At 35.2% G+C, this 24,785-nt stretch overlaps 1 protein-coding gene and 1 long non-coding RNA gene across 2 annotated transcripts in view; one reads left to right on the plus strand and one right to left on the minus strand.

Annotated features, from left to right (window-relative positions):
• Positions 1-30: 30 nt before the first annotated feature.
• Positions 31-8,012, minus strand: LOC147838504 (uncharacterized). Its single transcript, XR_015522039.1, has 8 exons — positions 5,806-8,012; positions 5,465-5,520; positions 5,014-5,073; positions 4,725-4,910; positions 3,942-4,056; positions 3,226-3,331; positions 1,118-2,255; positions 31-944 (listed from the first exon to the last, which is right to left on the minus strand). It is a non-coding gene; the product is annotated as an uncharacterized LOC147838504 (long non-coding RNA).
• Positions 8,013-17,070: 9,058 nt separating this feature from the next.
• b3galt2 (beta-1,3-galactosyltransferase 2) overlaps positions 17,071-24,785 on the plus strand; it is a 32,978-nt gene continuing 25,263 nt past the window's right edge. Inside the window, exon 1 of the mRNA XM_087302525.1 lies at positions 17,071-17,126. The gene's annotated coding sequence lies outside the window, so the exon portion shown is untranslated. The remainder of the gene's footprint in view (positions 17,127-24,785) is intronic.

A 24,785-nucleotide genomic window follows, 5' to 3' on the forward strand; every position in this document is an offset into this window, starting at 1 on the left:
TTTATAAAATACTGTAATTAATTTTTTATTGTATACATTTATTAAATCATTTAATTATGTCAAATATCAATTATTACAAAATGTTCAATCATATGACAGTATGTGATCAAATAATTTTTTAGTAAGTAACTTTAAGTAAGTAACTTAGTTAGTCCCTCTGTCCGTCCGTCTGTCTGTCAGTCCGTTCGTCCATTCATTCATTCGTTCGTTAGTTAGTTAGTTCATTGTTCGTTTATTCGTTCGTTTGTTAGTAAATCTAATACAATAATTATGAGCAATTTAACTTAACTCGAACAAAAAACAACATTGGCCTATAACCACGTGTATTTCATTTCTCTCTTTAATACTGGAACTTCCAGAATTCTAGACTAAGAAAAAATATTTAATTTTAGCAGTAATTATATACTTACTATTTACTTTCCAGTCCTATTAGAGACACTGGAAGTATTGTATATGCTTCAGTGTGGTCTTTGGTTTAACTACAAATATTTCACTACATTATTATTTCAAATATAAGAAATTGGAGGGGGTTTTCTTTGTTTCAATGTAACATTTTGTACAACTTAAGCAAATGTTTTTATTTAAGTTCTCCCAGATACTTAAGGGCTCTTATTTTATTTAGCTCATCTAGATGAGAAGTTCAAATACAAACTCAAATATGCATTGTTTTATTCAAAATATCTGAAAGAAAAATAGGAAGGGGTTTATTGGTTATGATGTTTTATTTGCCGAAGTGAATGAATGAATGAAGTAATGAATCAATCAATCACTCACTTTTTATTAAAACTTAGGTATTTCATTTATTTTATTTAAGATCTATAACATACATTTGAAGGAATTTTGTTGTTCTAACACTATTTGATTACAATGTCTGCAGCTATATAAGTAAACAGCTAAAATCTTAGAATTTTCAATATCTGTAACACAGGTGTCAATTCCAGTTCCTGGAGGGCTGCACGTCTGCACAGTTTAGTTCCAACCCTAATTAAACACACCTGATCAACTAATTGAGTCCTTGAGTCCCTCAATTTTGTTTAAAAACCTACAGGTAAGTGTGTTGAAGCAAGGTTGGAACTAAACTGCCGAGCTGCGGCCCTCCAGGAACTGGATTTGACACTTGTGATCTTTAAGATAAATTTAAAGGGATTTCTTTGTTCTAGCCTTGTAACATTTGCAAAAAAAAGAAATAAATAGAAATAAAACAAATATATATGTTTATTAGTGTTCAAGTGCTACATGTTTTGAAGATTTAAAAGAGAAAGTAAAATTTTGTTGTTTATTTGTTTGTTATAGTATTCAGTATAGTATTGAAGTGCCACAACATTCACAAACTAATTTTAAAATATATGAAAAGGGTGCAAGTACTTGAAATTTATTTAAAAAGCATTTTTAGGTCGCAAATCAATTCAAACACACCTTCCTCAAAATAAAATAGTTTTTGTATTTAAAGACAAAATACGTATTAAATAAGTGCTCAAAGTACTTCCTGTTTGTTTAAAGGGCACCTAGGTTATACCCCCTTATTTCAGATTTAATATAAGTCTTTTGTGTCCCCAGAATGTGTCTGTAAAGTTTCAGCTCAAAACACCCACACTGTAAACGATTTCTTGTTAAATTAACAGTAAGTTACTGGCAACAATTATCCGGTAGCTGCTGTATTTCATAAAACAGTAACATTACTGTAATACTAATTACATTAGTATTAGATTTACTGTAAAATGTAATACATCATTTTACTGTTTTCTTTTTTTACTGTAACACCAATTACAGTAGTGATACACATACTGCAAAACTGAAAACAGTATTTTACTGTACATTTTTACCATGCAGAACTACGGTATTTTAACGTTACTTTCATTATTACTGTATAGTATTTTACAGTTATTAAATGTTATTTTATTGTATTTAATAGTGCTACTTTATAATGAGCAATGACTAAAAAAATTTCAAAAATTGCACAAATATTATTTGAACTGTTTAAGAAATACAAGAAAAATTAAGAAACTGAAACTTTAACTTCACAATAAAAGTTTATTGTGTAAACCCTACTGAAACAGTAGCAATTATTCAATATAACAAAGCAACAGAACACTAATGAACAATTGATAATTAAAACCAGTCAACAATTAATGTATCAAAAAGCATTAAAATTTAAAAAACAGGTGAAAATACTGCTACAAGACAGGAAATGATGAAGGCCAAATGATGTTGTGGAAAAGGGACAGTGAAAAAGGGCAGCAGCACTTCTGATGATCCTGCAAAAATGACAAGCAAAATCAATCACTGGAGTAAAAGCTAATCATGCCTCAAATTATTTCATTCATTCAGAAACCAAACACCGCACTATTGTTTTATATATATATAAAACACTGTTTTTTTTTTTAATCATTTTTGTTGGCAAAATAGTTTGTTGTCAATTTACAATTACACTAACGTTAATGGGGAAAAGATCCGTCAAGTCAAAACTAGTCATTAACTAGTCTTACCTATAAACTATAAACTAGTCTTCACATAATGTCTGACTCTGTATAGCTTGAAATATCTAATTCCATGATCACACTACTAGTGCTTCCACCGATTTAAGAGGGGTGAACACAGTTCATTCTGACCTTAAGAGGCTACATATTTTAAATAAATAAATAAAATAATCTAATTTAACGTGACAAATGTTAATCAAGTACTTTTAAGCTTTTAACATGTGAAAATTCACTTCTAACTTACAGACAAGATTGCGTTAGAGAACATGAAAGCCGTAGGTGATTTTTTAAAAATAATGCTAATGATGAGTTGCTGACCTTTGGTTCGTATAAAACAAAATAATCACTAAGCATTCATTTTTGGCTAAATCTGCCGAAAGGCACAGCGACACGACAAAATGTGTTAAAGTTGAGCAAAGAACTGTACAGTAGTCAAGCAATCTACTTCATGAAATGTTTGTGGTAATATTTTGCGGTCAATTCGTATTACTGTATTTCAATATGCAGTGATGGCATGTCAGTGAGACAAATAAATCTTTAATAGAGTCATTTTGTTCAATTTATTTATTTTTTTTACGAACACCTCTCCAGTGACATTTCCTCAAATTAAATCATCATGACGTTACTGTGCACAGCATCAATTTAAATCCCAAATTTTTTAAAACAGTCACTGCTGATTACAAACTAACATTAAAGATAGGCTTACAGAAATCCTGTATGCATGATAATATGAAGATTTATTACTCACTGATGTCGAAGCACTTCGTCAGAGATGTAGACAGGACAGAATATGTGCCATCAAATGAGCTCTTGTGCAGCCTTTGTTGGACATCAAGGTAGTATGTTCACCTACACTGTAAAAAAAACAAAATCTAAATAATCTAAAAAAAACAATAATTTTATTTATTAAATACTTGCTTAACCATATATAGATGTAAAAGTAACCAAAATAAATAATTTATTAAAATGTGAGGGATACTAAGCATGTTTGGTCTACAGAGAGAAGTAAACGTTTACTTTAAGCATTGATCCTAATGAATCTATTTCTGAACTACATCCAACCTCGCCTCTGAAACAGCATTTTTGAGCATTTAGATCAGGGGTGCTCAACCCTGTTCCTGGAGATCTACCTTTCCGCAGAGCTCACCTGCAACCTTGATCAAGAACACCTGTCTTTATTTACCAAGTGCTCCTTCAGATACTATTTAGTTGGTTAGTTGATGTTTGATCAGGGTTGGAGCTAAACTTTGCAGAAAGCTCGATCTCCAGCAACAGGGTTGAGCACCCCTGTTTAAGACAATGAAAAATAAGACATCTAGATGATATTTTATATTCAATCATTTGTTGTGAAATTTAAATGGCTTCTATTCAGTATATACATAAAATAAAATTAGAATAAGAATAAAAATTAATACTCTATGCCAAATAAAATACTTCAGATCTAAATAAAGCAGGTGTTTTTACCTAAAGGTTCCTTTCCTCCAGGTAGTTTAGCTGCAGATCGCTCCACATCTGTGCTTTATTTGGTTCTTGACTTAAGAGTAACTGTAGTCGCATTCCAGGTCCATCAAAATCTGAGCTAAAAAGACAATATGGCAAAAGACAAGACACATATAAATAAGTCTCAGAATAAAATATTTAAAAGGATAGTTTACTATTCTGCCACCATTACTCCATGTGTTTTTAACCAGTTAGAATTTCTGTTGAACACTAAAGCAGATATTTTGAAGAATGTTAGAAACCTGTAACTATTGACATCCATATTTTAACCAAATTTCTTTAAAAAAAATATACAAGTTTGATGTTTAATGGAACAAAAAAAAATCTAACTATTTTGAAACAAGTGGAGGATGCCAAAGATGCTCTTATTTTCATTTTTGGGTAAACTGTCCCTTCAACTTATGACATAAAAAAACCAATATTGAACCAAGCTTACAGTTTCCAGGCTGTTTGAAAAAAACAAACACGGCCAGTAAAATTGCTAATAAACACAAAGACTAGTTATAGTAAAAAATCTGTGTCTAATATTTACTCAGCATTTGATAGCCAAATAGCCTAGCCATGGTTGTTTTATTAATTCATTCATTTTCTTTTCGGCTTAGTCCCTTTATTAATCTGGGGTCACCACAGCGGAATGAACCGCCAACTTATAAAGCATTTGTTTTATGCAGCAGATAACCTTCCAGCCCCAACCTATCTCTGGGAAACATCCACACACACTCATACACTACGGACAGTTTAACTTACCCAATTCACCTGCAACGCATGTCTTTGGACTGTGGGGGAAACCAGAGCACCTGGAGGAAACCCACGCGAATGCAGGGAGAACATGCAAACTCCACACAGAAACGCTAACTGACCCAGCCGAGGCTCGAACCAGCGACCTTCTTGCTGTGAGGCGACAGCACTACCTACTGTGCCACTGTGTCGCTACTGGAAGAAGAAAAAGAGTTTGTACATGAAACTCCTCACAACAAATCAGTGAACAAATTGACATTTCAAAATCTAATCAAAATGAGGAAGACATCAACATTACCTTGAACAATCAAGTGAGGAGTGATTGGTAGCATCAGCTTTTCAACATCAATTGCTGTAGCTGCAAAAAAGAAATATAGAGTAAAGATAAGAGTAAAATAAGACTTAACTTTTAATAATCTAAATCTATGGTACAACCATACCAATCTGTATGGGGTTAAAATAAATTTGTATACAAATCATTCCCTACACCTGAACACCAAAAATAAAATGTACAATTAATGATACACTATACAATAAGCTCATTAACCAGTGAGAAATAGACAATTAATATGAATTATGTTAATATTAACATTAACTTAAAAGACATGAACTGAATTTTATTATCAGCTCAATTTAATAAAACAGTTGAGACTTGTTTCATTGTGAGTTTAGTTTAAATAACTTACAGTTAACAAATCTAACCATAATGATAACTTAGTCATAATGACCACATGAAGACCAGAGCTTACCTTAACGTTAAACGTTTAACTTTTTATGGTGACTTTGCCTTCATCTCAGTGTTGTGCTGAAATAGAAAATGCAGTTAACGTTACACTGAGTAAAAGTTATGTTTTTTTTTCAGGTAACGTTACTATGGTCAAAAACTCACTCAAGATAAACTCACTGTACGTTATCTAATAGTTACCTCGCAAACACTACAAACACGGTCTGGCGTCGAATAACGTGACATAAGAACCTAACTTACAACTAAAGTAACTTGGTTAATTATTTTAAATTACACACACACACTACACAGAAATATACACAAAACAAAACTTTAACGGACAGAATTTGACTTTTAAACACTTACCGAGGATGAATTCACTGGAGGAAAAGGCGACAGGTGGATTTCAAATTAGGATAGCCGTTTGCCTGGTGAATGTCGAATCGACTCTGTTCGGTTCAATAAATCGGCTCCTTAGAACAGTAAAGAGTCGAATCCGCCTAAAACCGATTCCTTTTCGTATATTATTGTAAGACACAACAATGAATTATTACTATATCGTTATACTACTCGGCCACACACATTTATACACATGTTGCTGAATGTGCTAGTAAACACGTGTGATAAAATAATTCCCGAGCAAACAGTTCAATCCGATTCGGTGTCGTTTGAGTCCTGAACCGAACCAGTGCAAACGTGATATTGATTAAATAGTAATATTGTTTTTTTTTCACTTTACCAGCGAAAATATTACATATATCTGACTTTAACAATAAGAATAAGGTTCGCTTGAAGTGTTTTGAGAATTAATATTTTTTTTTCTCCCAGAATTCATTTTACACCAACAAGCAAATAGTAATGGCGGATGAGAAAAGCCAGATAATGTCGTAAATATTGCGTTTAATATGTCACGAAATGAAGTTTTAACAGTTTTTCATGCGAGAATGTAGTTCTTCCAAACTCAAATCTGTGGTTTGTTTATAGATATAATGACTACTTTTAAGTGTGCTTTGCCGATAGGGGAGATTCTGACCTCCAGGGGTTGACGGCGCTTTATCACTCAAGTATCCAGCAAACCTCATGCTTTAATCGGCTTAGACATTATTGAGACATGCCCCTGTTTTCGATGGCTCTATAATGAATGTGTTATAAAATAAAGTTTTAACAGTTTTTCATGCGAGAATGTTGTTGTTTTAAACTCAAGCCTGTGCCTTATTTATAAAGATGATGCATATTTTAAAATGTTGTTTTGAAAATGCGGAGATATGTGACCTCTACGGTGGCCAATATGGGCGCCCAATATTCTTGAATCCGTCTAAAGCAGGTTGGTCACTCTGACATTTAAGCTGACTTTGAAATCATTTTGTGTGTTTAACAGTCTTTAGTTACGAGAATCAATTATTTTTGTTTCAATTTACGTTTTGGTTTAGCACATAGTTATGTTTATTTAATATTATTTAATATTTCCATGTTACCTTATAAAATGAAGGTGCAGTGCACCCAAAAATGGAAAACCAAGGGACAGTTTAATGCACTGAACAGTCTGAAGAAACTGGTTAGGTTATTAACTTCACAAAATAATTTGTCAAAAATAAATAAACATAATAATCATAATATATATAGTGTGTGTGGAGTTGTTCTTGGTCATTTGCAGTACTGTATTTAGATACACAGTAACTGATTTTTCCCAAAATTCATTGTAAAATCTACAGTAGCATACTGTTAACCATGTTCACAGTATAGAAAAGTTGAAAATACATTATTATACTGTGAAAACAACAATATATACAGTAACACACTGTGCACAGCGTATACAGTAAAAAACTGTTGAGAAATGCAGTATAATACTGTGAAAACAACAGAAATCGTTTACAGTGCATCAAATATTTTATTATAGCTGTCTCAAGTGACTGTATTATAGCTGGTAAAACCTGGTTGCTGTTTTTTTTTGTACTGAGCTTTTAAGGCTAGTCCCACCCGCCCACCGTTCCTATGTGCCTGTCAGCAGCATGCCTCAATCGCCGCCCTCAGCTGCGTCAGGAAGCAGATCTCACATAGCGTTTGTGATAAATACTACGGTAAGAACTTTACCATGAGAATTTGATGCATTTTTTTGTGGAGTTGCAACAATTAGTCACACACAATGTCGTTACAAAGTTCACGCACACACACAAACACACATAGCGCAGACGCACACACAGAGACACAGCGCGCGTTTAGCTTTGCACTCTTTTTGCACGCATATGTGACAGGATACAAGTTAATCTCCACTGCTGTGTGGATATCTGTTATGTTAATGTACAAAATAAACCTGATTTAACGTCCACAAACTGGGATTGAAGCGTCTTCTTTTATAATTGTTCTGATACGCGGCTTTGCTGATGAAGTGAATCTGAAGTGAATCCCTGTAATTTATTACATACATGCTCTGTTTTAAAACATTTTAGACTTGTAAAACTCACTCTTGATCACGTTTGATAATGATTGATGATCCTAGCAAACTGAACAGACCTTTTATTCCCGGTTGCTTTGCGCTCGTCCTGTCTTGTTGATATGATTATATGCGTTACTACGGAGACATGTTAATGCGCGCAGCTGTCAATCAATATTTGTGGGTGGAGTAACCGCACTCCTACATCAAGTTGCGTTCTGTCTGAAAACGGCTTCATTTGGTCCCCCGTTTTTATGCTGATAAATTTGAAAAAAAGGTCTGGGTGTGTTTATATCACCTCAATATGACAGTATATACACTATACCTACACACACGTCTGTCCAAACAGCTTTAAAAGCAGATTTTTCACCATAAATGCCCTTTAAGGATCTATACAAGAAATTTAGGGGATCTTTCTTTTTTGTATTCAACTTTAACCAGTATTGGGGTAACGCATTACAAGTATCACGAGTAACATAATAATATTTATTTTCTAGGTAACGAGTAAAGTGGCATTACTTGAAAAAAAAAAATTATTTAGTTACTTTTTTAAAAATGTAACTTGAGTTACTTGAGTTTAACTCAAGCTTTTAGCTTTTAAAAAGTAATTTGCTGAATTAAAATTAGTGTAATCAAGTTAAATCATATTCCAGGAGAGAATGTGCCACCCTGTGGGAACAGACAGAAACCAAGATGGCAGAGCCTTACATTTCTGTGATGAAAGTATTGTCATTATTTTGAACACATGGAAGAAAAGGGGATTATAGCCTCAATAGACAGTGATTTTACTTCACTAATAAGACAAAAATAAAAGTAGCAAACACATTGCTTTCACGTTCATTAATCCGTATATACAGCATCTATAGCGTCAAATAATTTTTATTGAATTTTTTAAAGGTAAATGAAGGTTATACAGTGTGTTGTTAAATGTAGAGCTCTTCCCCTTTTATTTTAAAAAAAAGAAAAATACCCTGAAAGAGATCAAGCCTCAGGCAGGTATTAAAAAGTAACTCAAAAGTAACGTAACCCATTAATTACCATAAAAAGTAACTAAGTAATCCAACTAGCTACTTTTTTGGGGAGTAACTCAATATTGTAAGGCATTACTTTCTAAAGTTACTTTCCTCAACACAACGTTCACACAATAACACTAACAATTTTAGTATTTAAATACTCCCAACTGCTGTCTTTTTAAGCTCTATAAGAGAAATTGTACACTTATTTAGTCTCAATATACAGGAGCATTCACAAAATAAAATTCATTTATATTTGTCCCTCAAATTTCTCTTACAGTTTGAAAGTTTTAAACATTAGATGATGATTTTTATTATAGTACAACTCAGCTTCCTCAAAAAGTACAATTATTTTTTATCAGTACTCAAATATTCCCCATTCACAGTCATCTCCTAATTGTATCTCATCACTGATAAACTGCACAAACCATTGAGTATTCATTTTTAACACAATGCCAAAAACCGTAAAGTCGAGTATAACAATTGCATTGAGGCCTATAGCGTTTAAATCGCCATCGGTCCTGCGTTATCAGCTCTTTCTCCTGTTTGTGACCACATCAAAACCAGCAACTGTATGTGATGCGACACTTCCCATGCTGCCTGTGCTCCAATTTGCATGCTAAAGTCTGAGCGTCTTCTTTCATCTCGGCTCTTGATGTTGAAAGCACAAATGCTAGGAAAAGAGTAAACAAAGGACAAGTGAGGTCCGGTCACAACAGCTCGAACCCAATGTTGGAGGTCTGCGTCGATGACAAGTGCGTGTCAGACGCCGAGGTATTTCGTGGGCGCTGAGGACGCTTAAGTAAATATGTGCGCCCACTACTGTGAATGAGCAGATAGACTATGAGTAGATTTGTTGTTAATGGAGTAAATGAGGTCAATGTGAAGGGTACATTAGTGCAACATTTGTGTTGATTGGTCCGTTTGTAAAATGTACAGTATGTGGGTTGTTGACAACGCAACATTGCAGTTTCACTGTTGTTCATGACAAAATTGGATATAATTATTATTTTCACCATTTTAAATGCAGTAGTTAAAACTTACAATACTATTGACAGTAGTATACTTTACTTGCATTTATGAGGATTATATAAAGTTGAAGTTGAATTATTAGCCCTCATTTGAATTATTATTATTTTTTTAAATATTTCCCAAATGATGTTTAACAGAGCAAGGAAATTTATTTTCACAGTATGTCTGATAATATGCTTTATTGTGGAGAAAGTCTTGTTTGTTTTATTTTTTATTTGAATAAAATCAGTTTTTATTTTTTTTTAAATCCATTTTAAATTATTAGCCTCTTTAAGCAATTTTTTATAGTCTACAGAACAAACCATCATAATACAATAACTTGCCTTATTACCCTAACCTAGTTAACCTAATTAACCTAGTTAAGCCTTTAAATGTCACTTTAAGCTATATATATATATATATATATATATATATATATATATATATATATATATATATATATATATATATATATATATATATATATATATGTATAGATATATATATATATATATATATATATGTATATATATATATATATATATATATATATGTGTATGTATATATATATGTATATATATATATATATATATATATATATATATATATATATATATATATATATATACATATATATAAATATATATATATATATATGTATATATATATGTATATATATATATATGTATATATATATATATATATGTATGTATATATATATATATACATACACATATATATATACATACACACAGTTGAAGTCAGAAGTATTACCACCCCTGAATTATTAAAGCGCTTGTTTATTTTTCCCCAATTTCTGTTTAACAGAGAGAAGATTTGTTATATATTTGTTATATATATATGAGGGAATTAAAGGATGAATCGAAAAAAATATATATATACATATATATATATTTTTTCTGTCACACCATATATTCATCCTTTAATTCTATCATTTTCCTTCTAAACAAAAAAGTACCAGTATCTGATTCTAGAAACCACTTCTGTACCTTTATTTCTGAAACAGTCTATATCTACAGTAGTTTATTAAACTAATTTCAATTATAGGATAAAACACAAATCTATCAACATTAACAGGCTTTTTAAGAGTTATTTTAAAAGCTAATGTGATATTTATTCCCTGTAATGTAGATTTCTTTCACTAAAATCACTTTGTTCACATTCATGACACTGATCTGGCCATGACTTCATTGACCGCAAACAGAGTTTCCTGCAAAAATTAATCATTATCAGGATTAGCTGACACTTCCTTAAAGCTTTGTTGACATTCAGCGGTCTGTTAAGAGTCTGTTATGAGTGTTTAATGCTTCGCTCTCTGATTTGGATTCTGTCGATAATCTGGTTAATTTGCACTTTTCTGAAACCTAGTAAGCTGCCTGAATAGGCAGTATTTTAAACAATCACAGGTGTGCATCATCCACAAGACTATAGAGTATATGCTGACATATGCTAAAAGACTTAATTTGTCAGTAACACTTCCGGTGAACTGTATGCCATTACAAAATCGGCACTTTTAGGGTCTGTTTTTAAAAAAAATCAGCGATATCCATTGGCTGAGTGATATCCGATATGAAGTGGGTCTCAGATTGTACAAGAAGCACTTTATGAATTACATTTTCCCCAGCCATGTCTTCTTTACCCTAGTATATTCAATGGAGCTTCTGTGCTAGCCTGCTGATACTGACGGTGTGCGAGTAAACGGCTTTTTCTCTCATTTTATGCTTGAGCAACTAATTGAATGCCAAAGTCTATTTAACTGATTGTAATTTAGTTACATTACGACATTGAGGCTGTTAAAGGAACGTATAAAATAAAAAAAGTCACATTAATCGCTCACCGGAATTTTATCAGTATGGGAAGAAACACTAGCTCCTCATATACCCTATTATAAATGGAAATACATGAATATGTCATAAAGAAGCAGAATGCATTGCCACAAGGTGTGGAGAAATGTCACAATAAAGGAATAATTCACCCAAAACTGAATATTATAATACTGAATATTGTCAAACTTTTTTGAGTTTCTTTTGAACACAAAAGAAGACATTTTGAAATGCGTTGGAAACTATTACCCATTGACGTGCATGTATTTGTTTTCTTACTATGGAAGCCAATAGTTACAGGTTTCTAACATTCTTCAAAATATCATTTTTTGTTTTCAACTATTTACTATGAGTAGTGAGTAAACTAATTTTTGGGTAAACTGTCCATTTCAATATGAAGACAATATCAACATTATAGACATAGTGGCATAGTGTATATTCCTGTCAGTCTGATACTGTTCACTGTTTTTATACATTTGAGCAACGCCATGATGAGTTATGTAGGCAAACTAATCTCAAGGCAATTCATATATATTTTAAATTTTGCCTGGTTATTGGCTAATTTGAATTTATTGACACAATCTAAATTTTCAAGAGATGTTTATGTTTAGGGATGGACCTTTGTTAGATGTTTTTATTAAAGTGATTTGGTTGAGGGGTAAGTATTCTAATTTACAGTATATCAAGTTATTGCATCTTACTATGAAGAAAATAGACACATTTCATCATGGACATAATTTCCATGCTCATAGCTTCTGCATATTACTGTTCAAAACGTCTCCCGGGAGCAGAGCGATTAGGGGAAAAGCGGACAGATGAAGCCTCGGCTACGTCTGCACCATGGCATTCAGGTGCTGGATGTGTAAGGGAGAACCACAATGGGCAATATGTTGTATTTTGACAGGCGAATAGATCGACGTCGACTTTGCTGAATCTCTGCCAAATGGCCGCCACCACTTTTGGGTGTAGTCGCCATCCCCAGGCTCCAACCCCTGTCTCGACAGGAGGTCCGCTCCCAAATTCATCGGGCCTGGGATGTAAGCTGCCTTTAAAGAGAGCAACCTCCCCTAAGCCCAGAGAAGGATCTGCTTCGCCAACCTGCACAGAGGGCGCAAATTCAAATCCCCTTAATGGTTGATGTAAGAGACCACCGATGTGTTGTAGGTCTTCACTAACACATGGTGACCTCTCACTTGAGGGAAGAAGTGTCTTAGAGCCTGAAACACTGCTAATATCTCCAAGCAGTTGAGATGCATGTGGAGATGATGGTCCCTCCACTATCCCGATGCAGGAAGGCCCCTCAGGGTCGCTCCCCAGCCCTTGCGTGAGGCATCTGATGTCAGAGCCAGGCTCTGAGATATTACTCCCAGTGTAGGGCCCTGGGACAGAAACCAGGGCTTTTTTCATATCGATAAAGCTCGTAGGCAACGCCATGATGCTTTGATTGTGCGGAACGGATTTCCCCTCGGGGAAAACCCCCTGGTTTTGAGCCACGACTGTAATGGTCTTATGTGTAGCAGACCCAATGGGATTATGTTGGAGGCTGCCGCAAGTAGACCCAACAGCTTCTGGAACTGTTTGACAGTGATGGCTTGGCCCAGTCTGATCATCTTTGCGGCTGTCCGAATCGACTCAATTCGGGTAGGGGACAGACACGCAAACATCGTCGTGGAGTCCCATAGCACATCTAAAACAGTGGTCTTCTGAGCTGGCACAAGCACACTTTTCTTTTGGTTTAGCCGCAACCCCAATTTCTCTATGTGAGCGAGAACAACACCTCGATGTTGAACCGCTAACTCCCTCGATCGGGCTAGAATGAGCCAAGGTAATTAAGAATTCGAATCCCTTGTAGCCGCAGCGGAGCCAAAGCCGCGTCGACGACTTTGGTAATGTGTGGGGTGAGAGTGCTAGGCCGAACGGAAGAACCTGTACTGATAAGCCTTGCCCCCGAAGGCGAATCTGAGAAACTTGGAAGGATGGATATGTGGAAGTATGCGTCCTTCAGATCTATCGTGACAAACCAGTCCTCGGACTGTATTTGTGACACGATGGTGCTGATAGTCAACATTTTGAACTTCAGTGTTTGTACAGAGCAATTTAGCTGTCTTAGATCTAATATCGGACGCAGCCCTCCATCCTTCTTTGGAACAATGAAAAATGACTGTAAAACCCTGACTCAATGTCTAGAGTAGGGATCTGTTCTATGGCTCTCTTCCTTAGAAGAGATTCTACTTTTTGTTCCATTACTAGAGCCTGCTCTGGCTTCACTAGGGTATGGAGCACCCTGTTGAAGCAAGAGGGGCGTAAAGCAAAATGAATTCTGTAGCCCCTCTCTATGGTAAGCAAGACCCACTGCGAAACATTCGGCAGCCGTTTCCACTCTGCCATAAATTTCTGCAGAGGTACCAGCCTCTCGAGACTGGTCTCTATGTACCGCTGAGTAGCTAACTCTGGGCACTGAGGTGAACTCACCACAGGAGGCCCCTGAATGAACTGTTCTTGGACCCTCCGTAGAGGGAGCGAGTCCACTAACGTCACCACTTTTGGAATTTTGGTTTGTGGATTATGCCGGGGGTCTCCACGCCCTTTGGGCAACGATGAGGTGGCCTTTGCTCCTCGTTGGGGGCTGCCCGAAGAAGTCCAAATGCTAGGATTTCTTCTGTGGCACAGGCTGGTTACAACGATGGACCTCGGACCACCGTATGTTACAGTCTTCGCCTCTTGAGAGCGTTTCCCACCCCATTTCCTTTTTGTGGGCTAACGGGAAGCCACACTCTCTTTTTGCTTGGCTCTATACTGAGCAGATGAGCTAGTTGACGGCTGGGGCTTGTCCCGCTGCATAGCCCCAGAAGGATGCCCTTTCGGGCGAAGGAAGCTCCCGTAGGAGCCCGACCTCTTTATCGCCCGCTCAAACGATTTGGCGACTCTATCTAAAGAGTCGCCGAACAGACCCGCGGGCGAAATGGGGGCATCAAGGAAAATACTTTTATCTTCCTCCTTGATGTCCGCTTGATTTAGCCATAAATGTCTCTCCGTTACCACCATTGCCGCCATAGAGCGGCCTAAGGATCTAGCTACTTCTTTGGTGGCATGGAGAGACAGGTCCGAGGCCCGAAGTATTTCTCTTACTGTATCGGACTCCGCCCCGCCATTATCAAGGGCTTCCTTCAGCAGGTCTACCTGGTATGCCTGCAAAAGTGACATCGTGTGCATACACCCAACAGACTGGCCTGCAGCCGCATATGCCCAGGTGGGGGTCTTTGCCAACGATGCCTAAGGTAGCAAATGGCGCACCAAATGCTCCTCCATCTTCGGCATTGTGCAGCATCCGTGTTCATTCAAACCAGCAACGGCTGAATATATTAATTCTTTCTGGCTTATAACACGGGTAGTGTATGGGTTTTTCCATATGTAAATGACTTCTTTTTGGAGATCTTTGTTAAATGGAAGACCCCCCCTCAGAGGCCTGTCTCGTGATGGCAGGATGCATTCATTACATAAACCAGTTTTCTGATGCACTTCTTGCCTCTCCACTTCCCAGTTAAAATTATATTTAGCTGTTACATTGGCCAGGACCTCTGCCAGCTCATCATATTCGGGGAATGATAGGGGAACGTCATTTTGGCCCCGAATGCCCTCCATACTCTCGACTCCCTCAGAAGCCGGGAAGCCGAGCAGCCGCCCATCAGCACGAGAGGAAGAAGCCGATGAACGGGCTTCCAGCTCGTGCTGACTGGACCTCGATCTGACAGTAGAAGGAGGAGAAGAAGCCCTCGAGCTTGTCTCCATCCTCTCTGCCAGATCGAGCTGCGATCCCCACGACATTAATCGCCGCTCAGCCTCAGCACGGGCGTTAGTAGTGCCTTATCAGCAGGGCTTTACATTAACACCCGCCAAATGCGGGTAGATTTCAGCTTTGGTGGGTTAGAAAGACACCTCCACTAGCCACTTTGGCTGGTTGAAAATAATTTTTAAATTGTGGTTTTCTTAAAAGCAGGGTTCGACTATAAGAATGACCCAATATGCGTGCAAATGTGATCTTAGAATGGAGAAACAGCACGACTAACACAAAAATTGCATTCGCGCGAGCTGAAGAAAGCAGATAAATACGAATGAGAGGATATCACTGGCGCTAACAGCTGATGTGATGCACGCGACTGTTTAAAGCGCGTGCGCGCTCCTGTTTCCTTTCTTGAAGCACGCGTGCCTGGAACACAACTGTGATCGGATCTCTTTCAAATAGTCAGGCAAAAAAGTAATGCTAATGCAAACACAGTCTTGCTGCTTTCAAAAGCTCCGAATGTGAATTTTTGTAAGCAGCACCGGTTGCTTTCGCTTTGAACAGATTATTAATTGGCCTTAACCGTGTGATCATCTTTCCATTATTACACAGTATGTTTTTCACCTGCTTTCTTTTGCATACGGTTATTTTTTGTTTATATGGTTTAATTATCTTTTTTTTTTTTACAGCAACATTGCTTTAATATGAGATTAACTCTCCATTTATGTGTAGTTAACTGGTGATCTGAGAGACCTTTAGCAAGGACAGATTACTGTGCAAATTTTTGATACATGACAATAATTATTTTCAAAAGTCAATTGTTTTTCTTTGCTTTTTAAAAAGAAATGTTTTGTTAAATAAAAAGTATAGTATGCAGTTATATTTAGCTTGTTTGACACATTTAAAATTTGTGGCTAAGAAATTATTTTTGTTTGTGTGGTCAGAGATAAATTAGGTAAATTTTGAGTGCTGAAAAGTCCTGTGAAATAAAAACTAATTGCAGTATAACACTATGAAACCATGACCCATTTGCTCATACACGACACACAAAACATGAAATAAATAAGGAGGCATGTGGACAAAACACAAAATCTAAATCAAGTAATTTTAGCATGTCGAAGTAATATTTATGCATAATAAAAATATTTTCTCAACAACAATATTGTGGCTAGTGAAAATGCAGAGTGGCTAGTTACGTTGGAAAACTACAAGCCACTAAGGCTAGTGATCAAAAAAGGTAATGTAAAGCCCTGCTTTTCAGTGCTGTGAGTGCTTCAAAATCAACAAACTCATTCGTAGAGTGAAGAGAGAAAAAGCTGAAGATCACTGTGTGCGTGGTGCTTTTATACCTTTGGTCTGACGCCACACACACACACACACACACACACACACACACACACACACACACACACACACACACACACACACACACACACACACACACACACACACACACACAAACACACACGTTGCGTCCCGCCAATTACATTGGATTGATTACACCTGTGCTTCCGAAGGTTATAAGAGAGGGATGGCATCCCGCTCTCTCTCCTAACAGAGACGCAGCGTAGAGTTCCCGAGAGGAACTGGTTTGGAACAAGTCAAGGGTGAGAAACTTTTAGTTATTGGGTGAACCGTCCCTTTAAAGCATGCAGTTCATGGTGATACTAAAATAGAAGTGTTAATACGCTTACTCATTTCTATGTTTTACCCTACAAAACCACATCATGCCTGGAGCACAGTCTCTCTTATAGTGTATAACAACAAAAGTTGTTTGTCATTTTAGCAGGATGCTAAAGTCGGACTCTGTTGGCATCAACAACAGATGTGTTGCATTCAAAAATGGCCATGTCTGTGGCATTTTCCCTCTAAAGGCTTCACCTGTCACAGTAAGAGCTTTATCAAGAAATTTTGAATGCTTGGGAGCGATGTGTCCATTCGTTGAACTCTGCCGAGCTTTAGTTTCTAAAGGCCTTTTGAAGTTTATTTTAGAACACTAGCTTAACTTAGGATGGCGCCAGCTATGCCAAGGTCATGGGTTCAATTTCAGGGAACAGACAATGCAACTAGGAATGACCTTATATACCAATCATTTGCTGTGGAATGCATGATGTGTAAATAGACATGCTATTTATTTTGGAATATCCTTTTATATTTAAAAAGATGCTTCTATATAGCTACCACAGTCACTTTACTTCTATTAGAAATAGGCTAATTTTTCAATGGTCACCTAGAGTTAAACTGTTAAGCTTTATCTTTTATTGGTCTTAGTACACAGGTTAATTACAGAAGAATCCATGTTAAAACAGCAAATTAATCGAAACTTCTTTTTTTTTTAGCAAGATGCTAACGGTCTAATCTGATTCGATGAATTATGCTAAGCTAAGCTAAACATGCTCCCGCCAAAATCAGAGATTTGGCTGAAAAGATTAAAACATTATAAAACTATTAAATTCCATGCATGAAAAAAGTATGTCATATGAAAAGCATCATGTAACTGAGTCTCACAGAGCAGTACATTACAAGTACTTACAGCAGTTAATTTTTCACAAAACCAGTCAATTTTCATTAAAGTTAAGATAGAGTTACGCTTTTAAAGTGGCTGCTTTATGTAGGCATCAAGGAATCTCATTAGGTTCGAAACAGAGCACTACAGCCCCTGCAAATGCAAAGGGATTTGAGCAATACATTGTGTACCAAGGCTTACTGTCTAACTAAAAAAGGTCAATACCTCATTTTTTTAATATAATTTAAGCACAAATTATACTTTAATTCAGCGGAGGACTGAAACAGTAACCCTGGCCAGAAATTTGACTCCAACCCAAGCCACCTTCACTGCTACCGGCATTACTGAAACCCTATTTATGTAATCCGCCTAATTGCTAATTGTGTAGGCCAACCCTATCATTTTCATTTGTTGTGACAATAAGAAAATAACTACAACGCTCAAAAACTTGGAAAACTGGGAATACACCATCCATATACTTCCAAACTATAGACAAATATAAAATCGCAGTAATCTATAAGAGACATTGATTCATATATATATATATATATATATATATATATATATATATATATATATATATATATATATATATATATATATATATATATATATATATATATATACACACACACACACACACACACACACACACACACACAATACTTACACTATAACGTAAATTAGAAGTGTAATAGAAAAAAATATATATATTTTTACACAATTTTGAATTTTTATATATATATATATATATATATATATATATATATATATATATATATATATATATATATAATATATATATATATATTTTCTAATTTACGTTATAGTGTAAGTATTGTTTAATTATATTCATTATAATAATTATGGATATGCAATATTGGTTGATGTTTTTGAACATGTAACAAGTAACTTCATTGAAAAGAAAATAACATATCAGCCATTACTTTATCCATGGTTAAAACAACAACTTATACAATACCATTGTGAACATTATAATCCCCACCACCACCGTTCTTGTTGAAGGACACTGAATAGACAGAATAAAAACAAATAATACTTCAAAGAACTGTTCTTCTTCTGAAAGAACTTCTTTCCAATGCAGTGAGTTCCATAAACTAAAATTAACTAAATAAACCCCTAACTGGGAGATCTGGCAGAACAAAAATTGTATTCTATATAATGCTAAAAAAATACAACCCGGCTATTGTCACCTGCCTGTCACAAAACAGACACTAAGATTTTTTTTTTTGTTTTATTTATTATTATATTTTTTTTTTTTACATTTTTAGTTTTTTATGTTTGAAACTGACTTGCTGGGGGCTGTGTTGATGGTTTGGTCTTTGAGGAAGATTTAGCAGAACATGGCTGTGCTGATGAGGGGATTGATGCTTGTGGAGGGTTGGCAGACAGTACCAGAAGAGAATGCTTTAAGTGCATATGATTTTATATATATATATATATATATATATATATATATATATATATATATATATATATATATATATATATATATATATATATATATAAAATAATTTTATTATATGACTTAATTTAGTTCACCTATTCATCCATAGTGCCTGTCATTGAACTATGGGGGAAACCGGATAGCTTGTTACCTGTATAGTGAAACTAAAACATGAATACTTTTTACTTAAGTACATGGCTGTACTTCTTTACTTTTACTTGAGTACAAAAGTGTAGTCAGTACTTCAACTTTTATCAGAGTCGTTTTAAACATATGTACAGTACATCTACTTGAGTAAAGGATGAGTGTACTTTTGCCATCTCTGCATATTAGGGATGCTGCAATACTCAGTGTATTATTGAATCTTTCTTTACAGCCTCCACTGTTCAATACGCAAATGGAAATTGTGGTTTTTCAGTTTTGCATTAAAGTTTAAAAATAGACAAGGCCAGTTTATTTATGTAGCACATTTCACACGCAATGGTAATTTAAAGTGCTTTACAAGAATAAAATAAACAAGCATAAGAAAATAAAAACAAGACAAACAAAGATGATTATAAACAGATCAAAATGTGGTAAAACAAGTTTTAAAGAACTGAAAAAGAAAAGAAAGACATAATAGTGCGATCTGTGGCATGTAGCACAGTGCTTATAAAGGCACTGTTAAAATAGTATTTTGCAATTCCTCATTCCTTTAATTACTCTCTAAACTAGTTCTGTGCATGTTAGAATGCATGTGTAGAAACAAGGCTCCTAGCAAGGTAATTCCCCCTTTAGTGAGCACTAGTAAGAGACGACTTCACTTGAAAATGAAAGTGGCGTAAGCTGCATGTGAGAGTGTAAGCACGTGGGACTCGCACAGGAGATCTGAGAAGTGCTCATCTTTTTCTGAACAGCTGAATGAAAGTTCAGACACGCAAAGTCTTGCTTCTACAAGGTAAGACTTAATTATGACCAATAATTATGTCTACCTGTCTGAGTTGATGAGCATTTAATCGGTTATGCCTTGGAATATAAACATTTGGGAAATTGAGTTGTCTGTAACTTTCTCATTGTTTAGCATCTTATAGTAAAAGTTTATTCCTGATGTCTGTATTTTCGATATTAATGAACAAAAGATAATGAAATCACTCACTCTGCTCTTGACTGAATAGCTATGTAGCTCAGAAATGGTTAACCTTAGTGGTTAAAAGTATTATATGCAAATATAAATTCCATCAAATGATAACAAGCCCGACAAGAATTACGCAAACTAGTAAAAATTTATAGATTTACATTCCAATAGACCAGAGCAGATCACGAAAATCTATAATTTGTTAACAGGTCTGACTGATCATAACCTGATGATTTCAGGGTGATTTATTTATTTTATTTTTTTTTAACCAGAGCTAATCAGACCCCCTAGTTGTACGTGATTCTGCAATTGCTGAATCCAATGCAAAATCAACAAAAAGTCGTAAATTCCTGCAAAGTTCTTAATTTAAACACAAAATAATCACAAACAAATTTAATTTTGTAAAACATCTAACCCCAAACCATATAATCAAATTATATTTATTTCAGCCTGCAATGAATTGTTTCACATGACTTATAGGCTTTGCATACGCAGCGCACGTGGTGTATTTGAGTGTCTCTCAAAAAAAAAGACAAATGGAGCAAACATCTAACAAACGGAGCAATGGAACAGACAGAAAATTAAGCAGCTTGACAATGATGGAGGTTGATTCAAAGATGACGGCCACTGGACGGGACCGAATTTAGAGAAATTATTCAGACCCCCTAGTTTCTTTGCTGAATCCAAAGCAAAATCAACAACACATTTTGCAAAATTCCTAATTTACACAAAAAATAATCACAAAACATCTACAACCAATCTAATTCCGAACCATATAATCAAATTATATTTTTTTTAGTTAGCAATTCATTGTTTTCCATGACCTATAGATGTTGCATATGCAACGCACAAGATGTAATTGAGTGTCTTTCGAAAAATGACATGTATGACATGTACATATTACATGTATGGCTGGTACTATGGTGTGCGTAAAATCGAAAAATGTTTTTGTTCAACTTTTTCTCTGCAGTTAATACAAGCTTCCCTGCCATTGGCAAGTTTTACGGCAATCCGTGTTTTAGGTGTATTAAGGTAGGGGAAGCCCTATTGCATGTCCTGAGTGAGGTACTTTGTCTCTGATGCTCCAGGGAGTGAAATCTGAGATCTAAGATTGCAGATAAAAATAAGATAGTAGACAAAAATAGGAGTTATACAACATACTGTAAGCTGAGAAAATATTATCTACTATTTATTCTATGCTAATGAAGGACTACTGAAACATTCCAAGCATGGGATGGGTCCTCCTGGTGTGGCAGAGTTTTTCACAGCTCCAATACACATCTCTGCCATTTGCTTACAGTAACCATACGCTTTTCACCACACACAATTCATCTGCTCTTGATCTTCCTTCATATAACTTTGTCATGTTTGGTGTCATTTGACAGTTTCTGAGTGACTTCAGTGTGGTAGTGATGAAATGAACAGAGACATTGATTATATTTCAATATACAATATAATTACTATTGTTGAGTCATGGCGTGAGGAAAGTATGTTAATGTTCTTCTGCCCTACTTTATCGCTTCAACTTTGCTCATATGTTCAGCTGGTTTTGTGGGTCTTTGACAATGGTTTGCTCAGGGTATAAGGAATGGTACCTGTTGATCTGGGAGAATTTACTCTGCATCTCCCGCACATCGGTGGGTAGCCTCATATGCTAACAAAGGCAGTTTCACTGTCTTTGTTGCTCAGCAGTGCATATGTTACAGCTAATTTCTTTATACATTGTTAGTTTGTTTCATTCTACTGTCTATATATTTAAACTAATAAAAACTTTGCTTGCTTTCCAAGTCCAAGTCAGCTTTATTGTCAAATCAGCCACATGTGCTGCACATATAGAGAATGGAAACTACAATACTCAGACCCTAGGTGCCTAATGTATAATATTAATATAAAAAGTAGAGTTTTGAGTGAAAAATAGAGTTTTAACACTTTAAGGTGTTGAGATTCTTTCTCTTTATCAATGATGATAACAGTCAGATTAATCACAATAAGTCAGATAAATAATGGATTTAAACATGCCATCCTTCGATTGCTTTCTGCTTCTGACTATTGGTTCAGAATAGCAGCGTAAGCTTCAAGCCTTGCACTATCTTGGTTTTAAACCCTACCATTTTAGATCTGTTTTAGATCTTTTCTTGACAAGATATCAAAATAAAGAAGCATTATTTTCATAATTTGTGTCATTGTGTCAGATTGCACACCTAACATAGTAGGCTACCTAATATGGTAAATAATATATACAGTTGAAGTCAGAATTATTAGCCCCTCTATCTATTTCTTCCCCAATTTCTGTTTAACGGAGAGAAGATTTTTTTAACACATTTCTAAACAAAATAGATTTAAAAACTTATCTCTAATAACTGATATTTTTTATCTTTGCCATAATGACAGTAAATAATAATTTACTAGATATTTTTCAAGACACTTCTGTACAGCTTAAAGTGACATTTAAAGGCTTAACTAGGCTAATTAATTTAACTAGGCAGGTTAGGGTAATTAGGCAAGTTATTACATAATGATGGTTTGTTCTGTAGACCGTTGGTTCTCAAAGTGGGGGTCAGGACCCACTGAGGGGTCGCGGGACAATGAAGGGGGGTCGCCTGGTGGTTACCAAAAATCTATTTATTTTTATTAAACCATAAGAATTACCATATTTTATCCATAGCCTACTAAAGAGAAAAAATAGTAGTTTATAGTTACTGTATACTATATAGTTACTATAGTAGCTTATAGTTACTAGTTCTATTGGATTGCGACTTCTAGGGTAATTACATTATATTAAAGTGTTTGCGCCATTGCATGTAAGGTTTTTGTATTTATCACCACCTCAGAGGATACTGGGGGTTGCAAGTCACTGGCATTGTCATTTTGGAGGTCGCGGGCTAAAAAGTTTGGGAAGCCCTGCTGTAGACAATTGGGGAAATAACTAGCTTAAAGGGGTTAATAATTTTTGTAAATGGCTTTATAGAGTCAAGTTCAAAAAGCACAAACGGATAAATTGGTATTTAAAGGTTTAAAAATGAGCTGGTCAATGAACTTAAAGTAAAGTCATCTTATTGTATTCAGTTGTTCGCTGAAACAGTGTACTAATAGCTCAGAATAGATCAGAAATGTAGTCAGCGTAAAGGTATATCAGAAATGACAGCCTGATCTCACGAGAAAACGTAAGTATTTTACGTTTTGCCAGTTTAGTGGCTAGTTCGTACGAATTCGTACGAGTTCAGTCGTACGAAATGGTACGATTTTGAAAAGGAGGCGTGGCACCTGACCCCACCCCTAACCCCAACCGTCATTGGGGGATAAGCAAATCGTACTAAATTGTACGAATTAGATCGTAAGAATTCATACGAATTAGCCACTAAATGAAAAAGTTACGAATTGCCGTGAGATTGTGTTGGAAATGAATATAAATGGAAATGGGTTGTCTTTGTATAACTGTCAAGTATTGCCACAGTTAAATAAACAAACAAATAAAATAACTTATTTTTCACAGTGAAGATTATATACAGGATGCAGTGCTATTTGATTTCATTTTTCAGTTTATGTAAATTTCAGTTGATTGTTTAGTTTATGGGGAAAAAAACTTTACCCAAGACTTGCGCTCTCTGCACTACTACACTTTAAAAAATTATATGATCAATTAGTCCTAAAAACAGCATATGTTTTTAGGTCATTTTAACTTTTCAAACTAAGTTTATCAAGTTCTAACTTAATTTTATTAGTTAGGCCAGCTTTCTTCAGTCAGTTTAATATAATATAAGTTCAATAGAATAATAAGGTGAATTTGATTTAGCTTGAAAATTTAAGGCAACCCGGATTTTTTACAGTGTAGTGTACTACTACTACTACTACACTTTAAAACTCAAACCATGAGGAAACAGATTGATACAAAGCAAGTTCAAAAACTAATCCTAATGAGTACTGTGCGAACTTAATCCATTTGAGAAAATGATAAAGACGATTTCATTTGATAAAGTTGACTGTTGGGGTTTACAGCGCACACTGTAAAACCCTACAGTCAACTTTATCAAATTAAATAAGTGTAGTTAAGTCAAAATTCACCGAAAGCCTATTAAAAGGGGTAGTTCTTTTTACTAAAAAAGAGGACGTTTTTATTCTGGACGCAGTTATTCGCTTCAATTTCTATATAATTCTGCATTTTAGCAACAATTTAAGAG

This window comes from Danio rerio, chromosome 22 (assembly GCF_052040795.2).
Source record: "Danio rerio strain M-AB ecotype USA chromosome 22, GRCz13ab, whole genome shotgun sequence".
NCBI classification, from domain to species: Eukaryota; Metazoa; Chordata; class Actinopteri; order Cypriniformes; family Danionidae; genus Danio; species Danio rerio.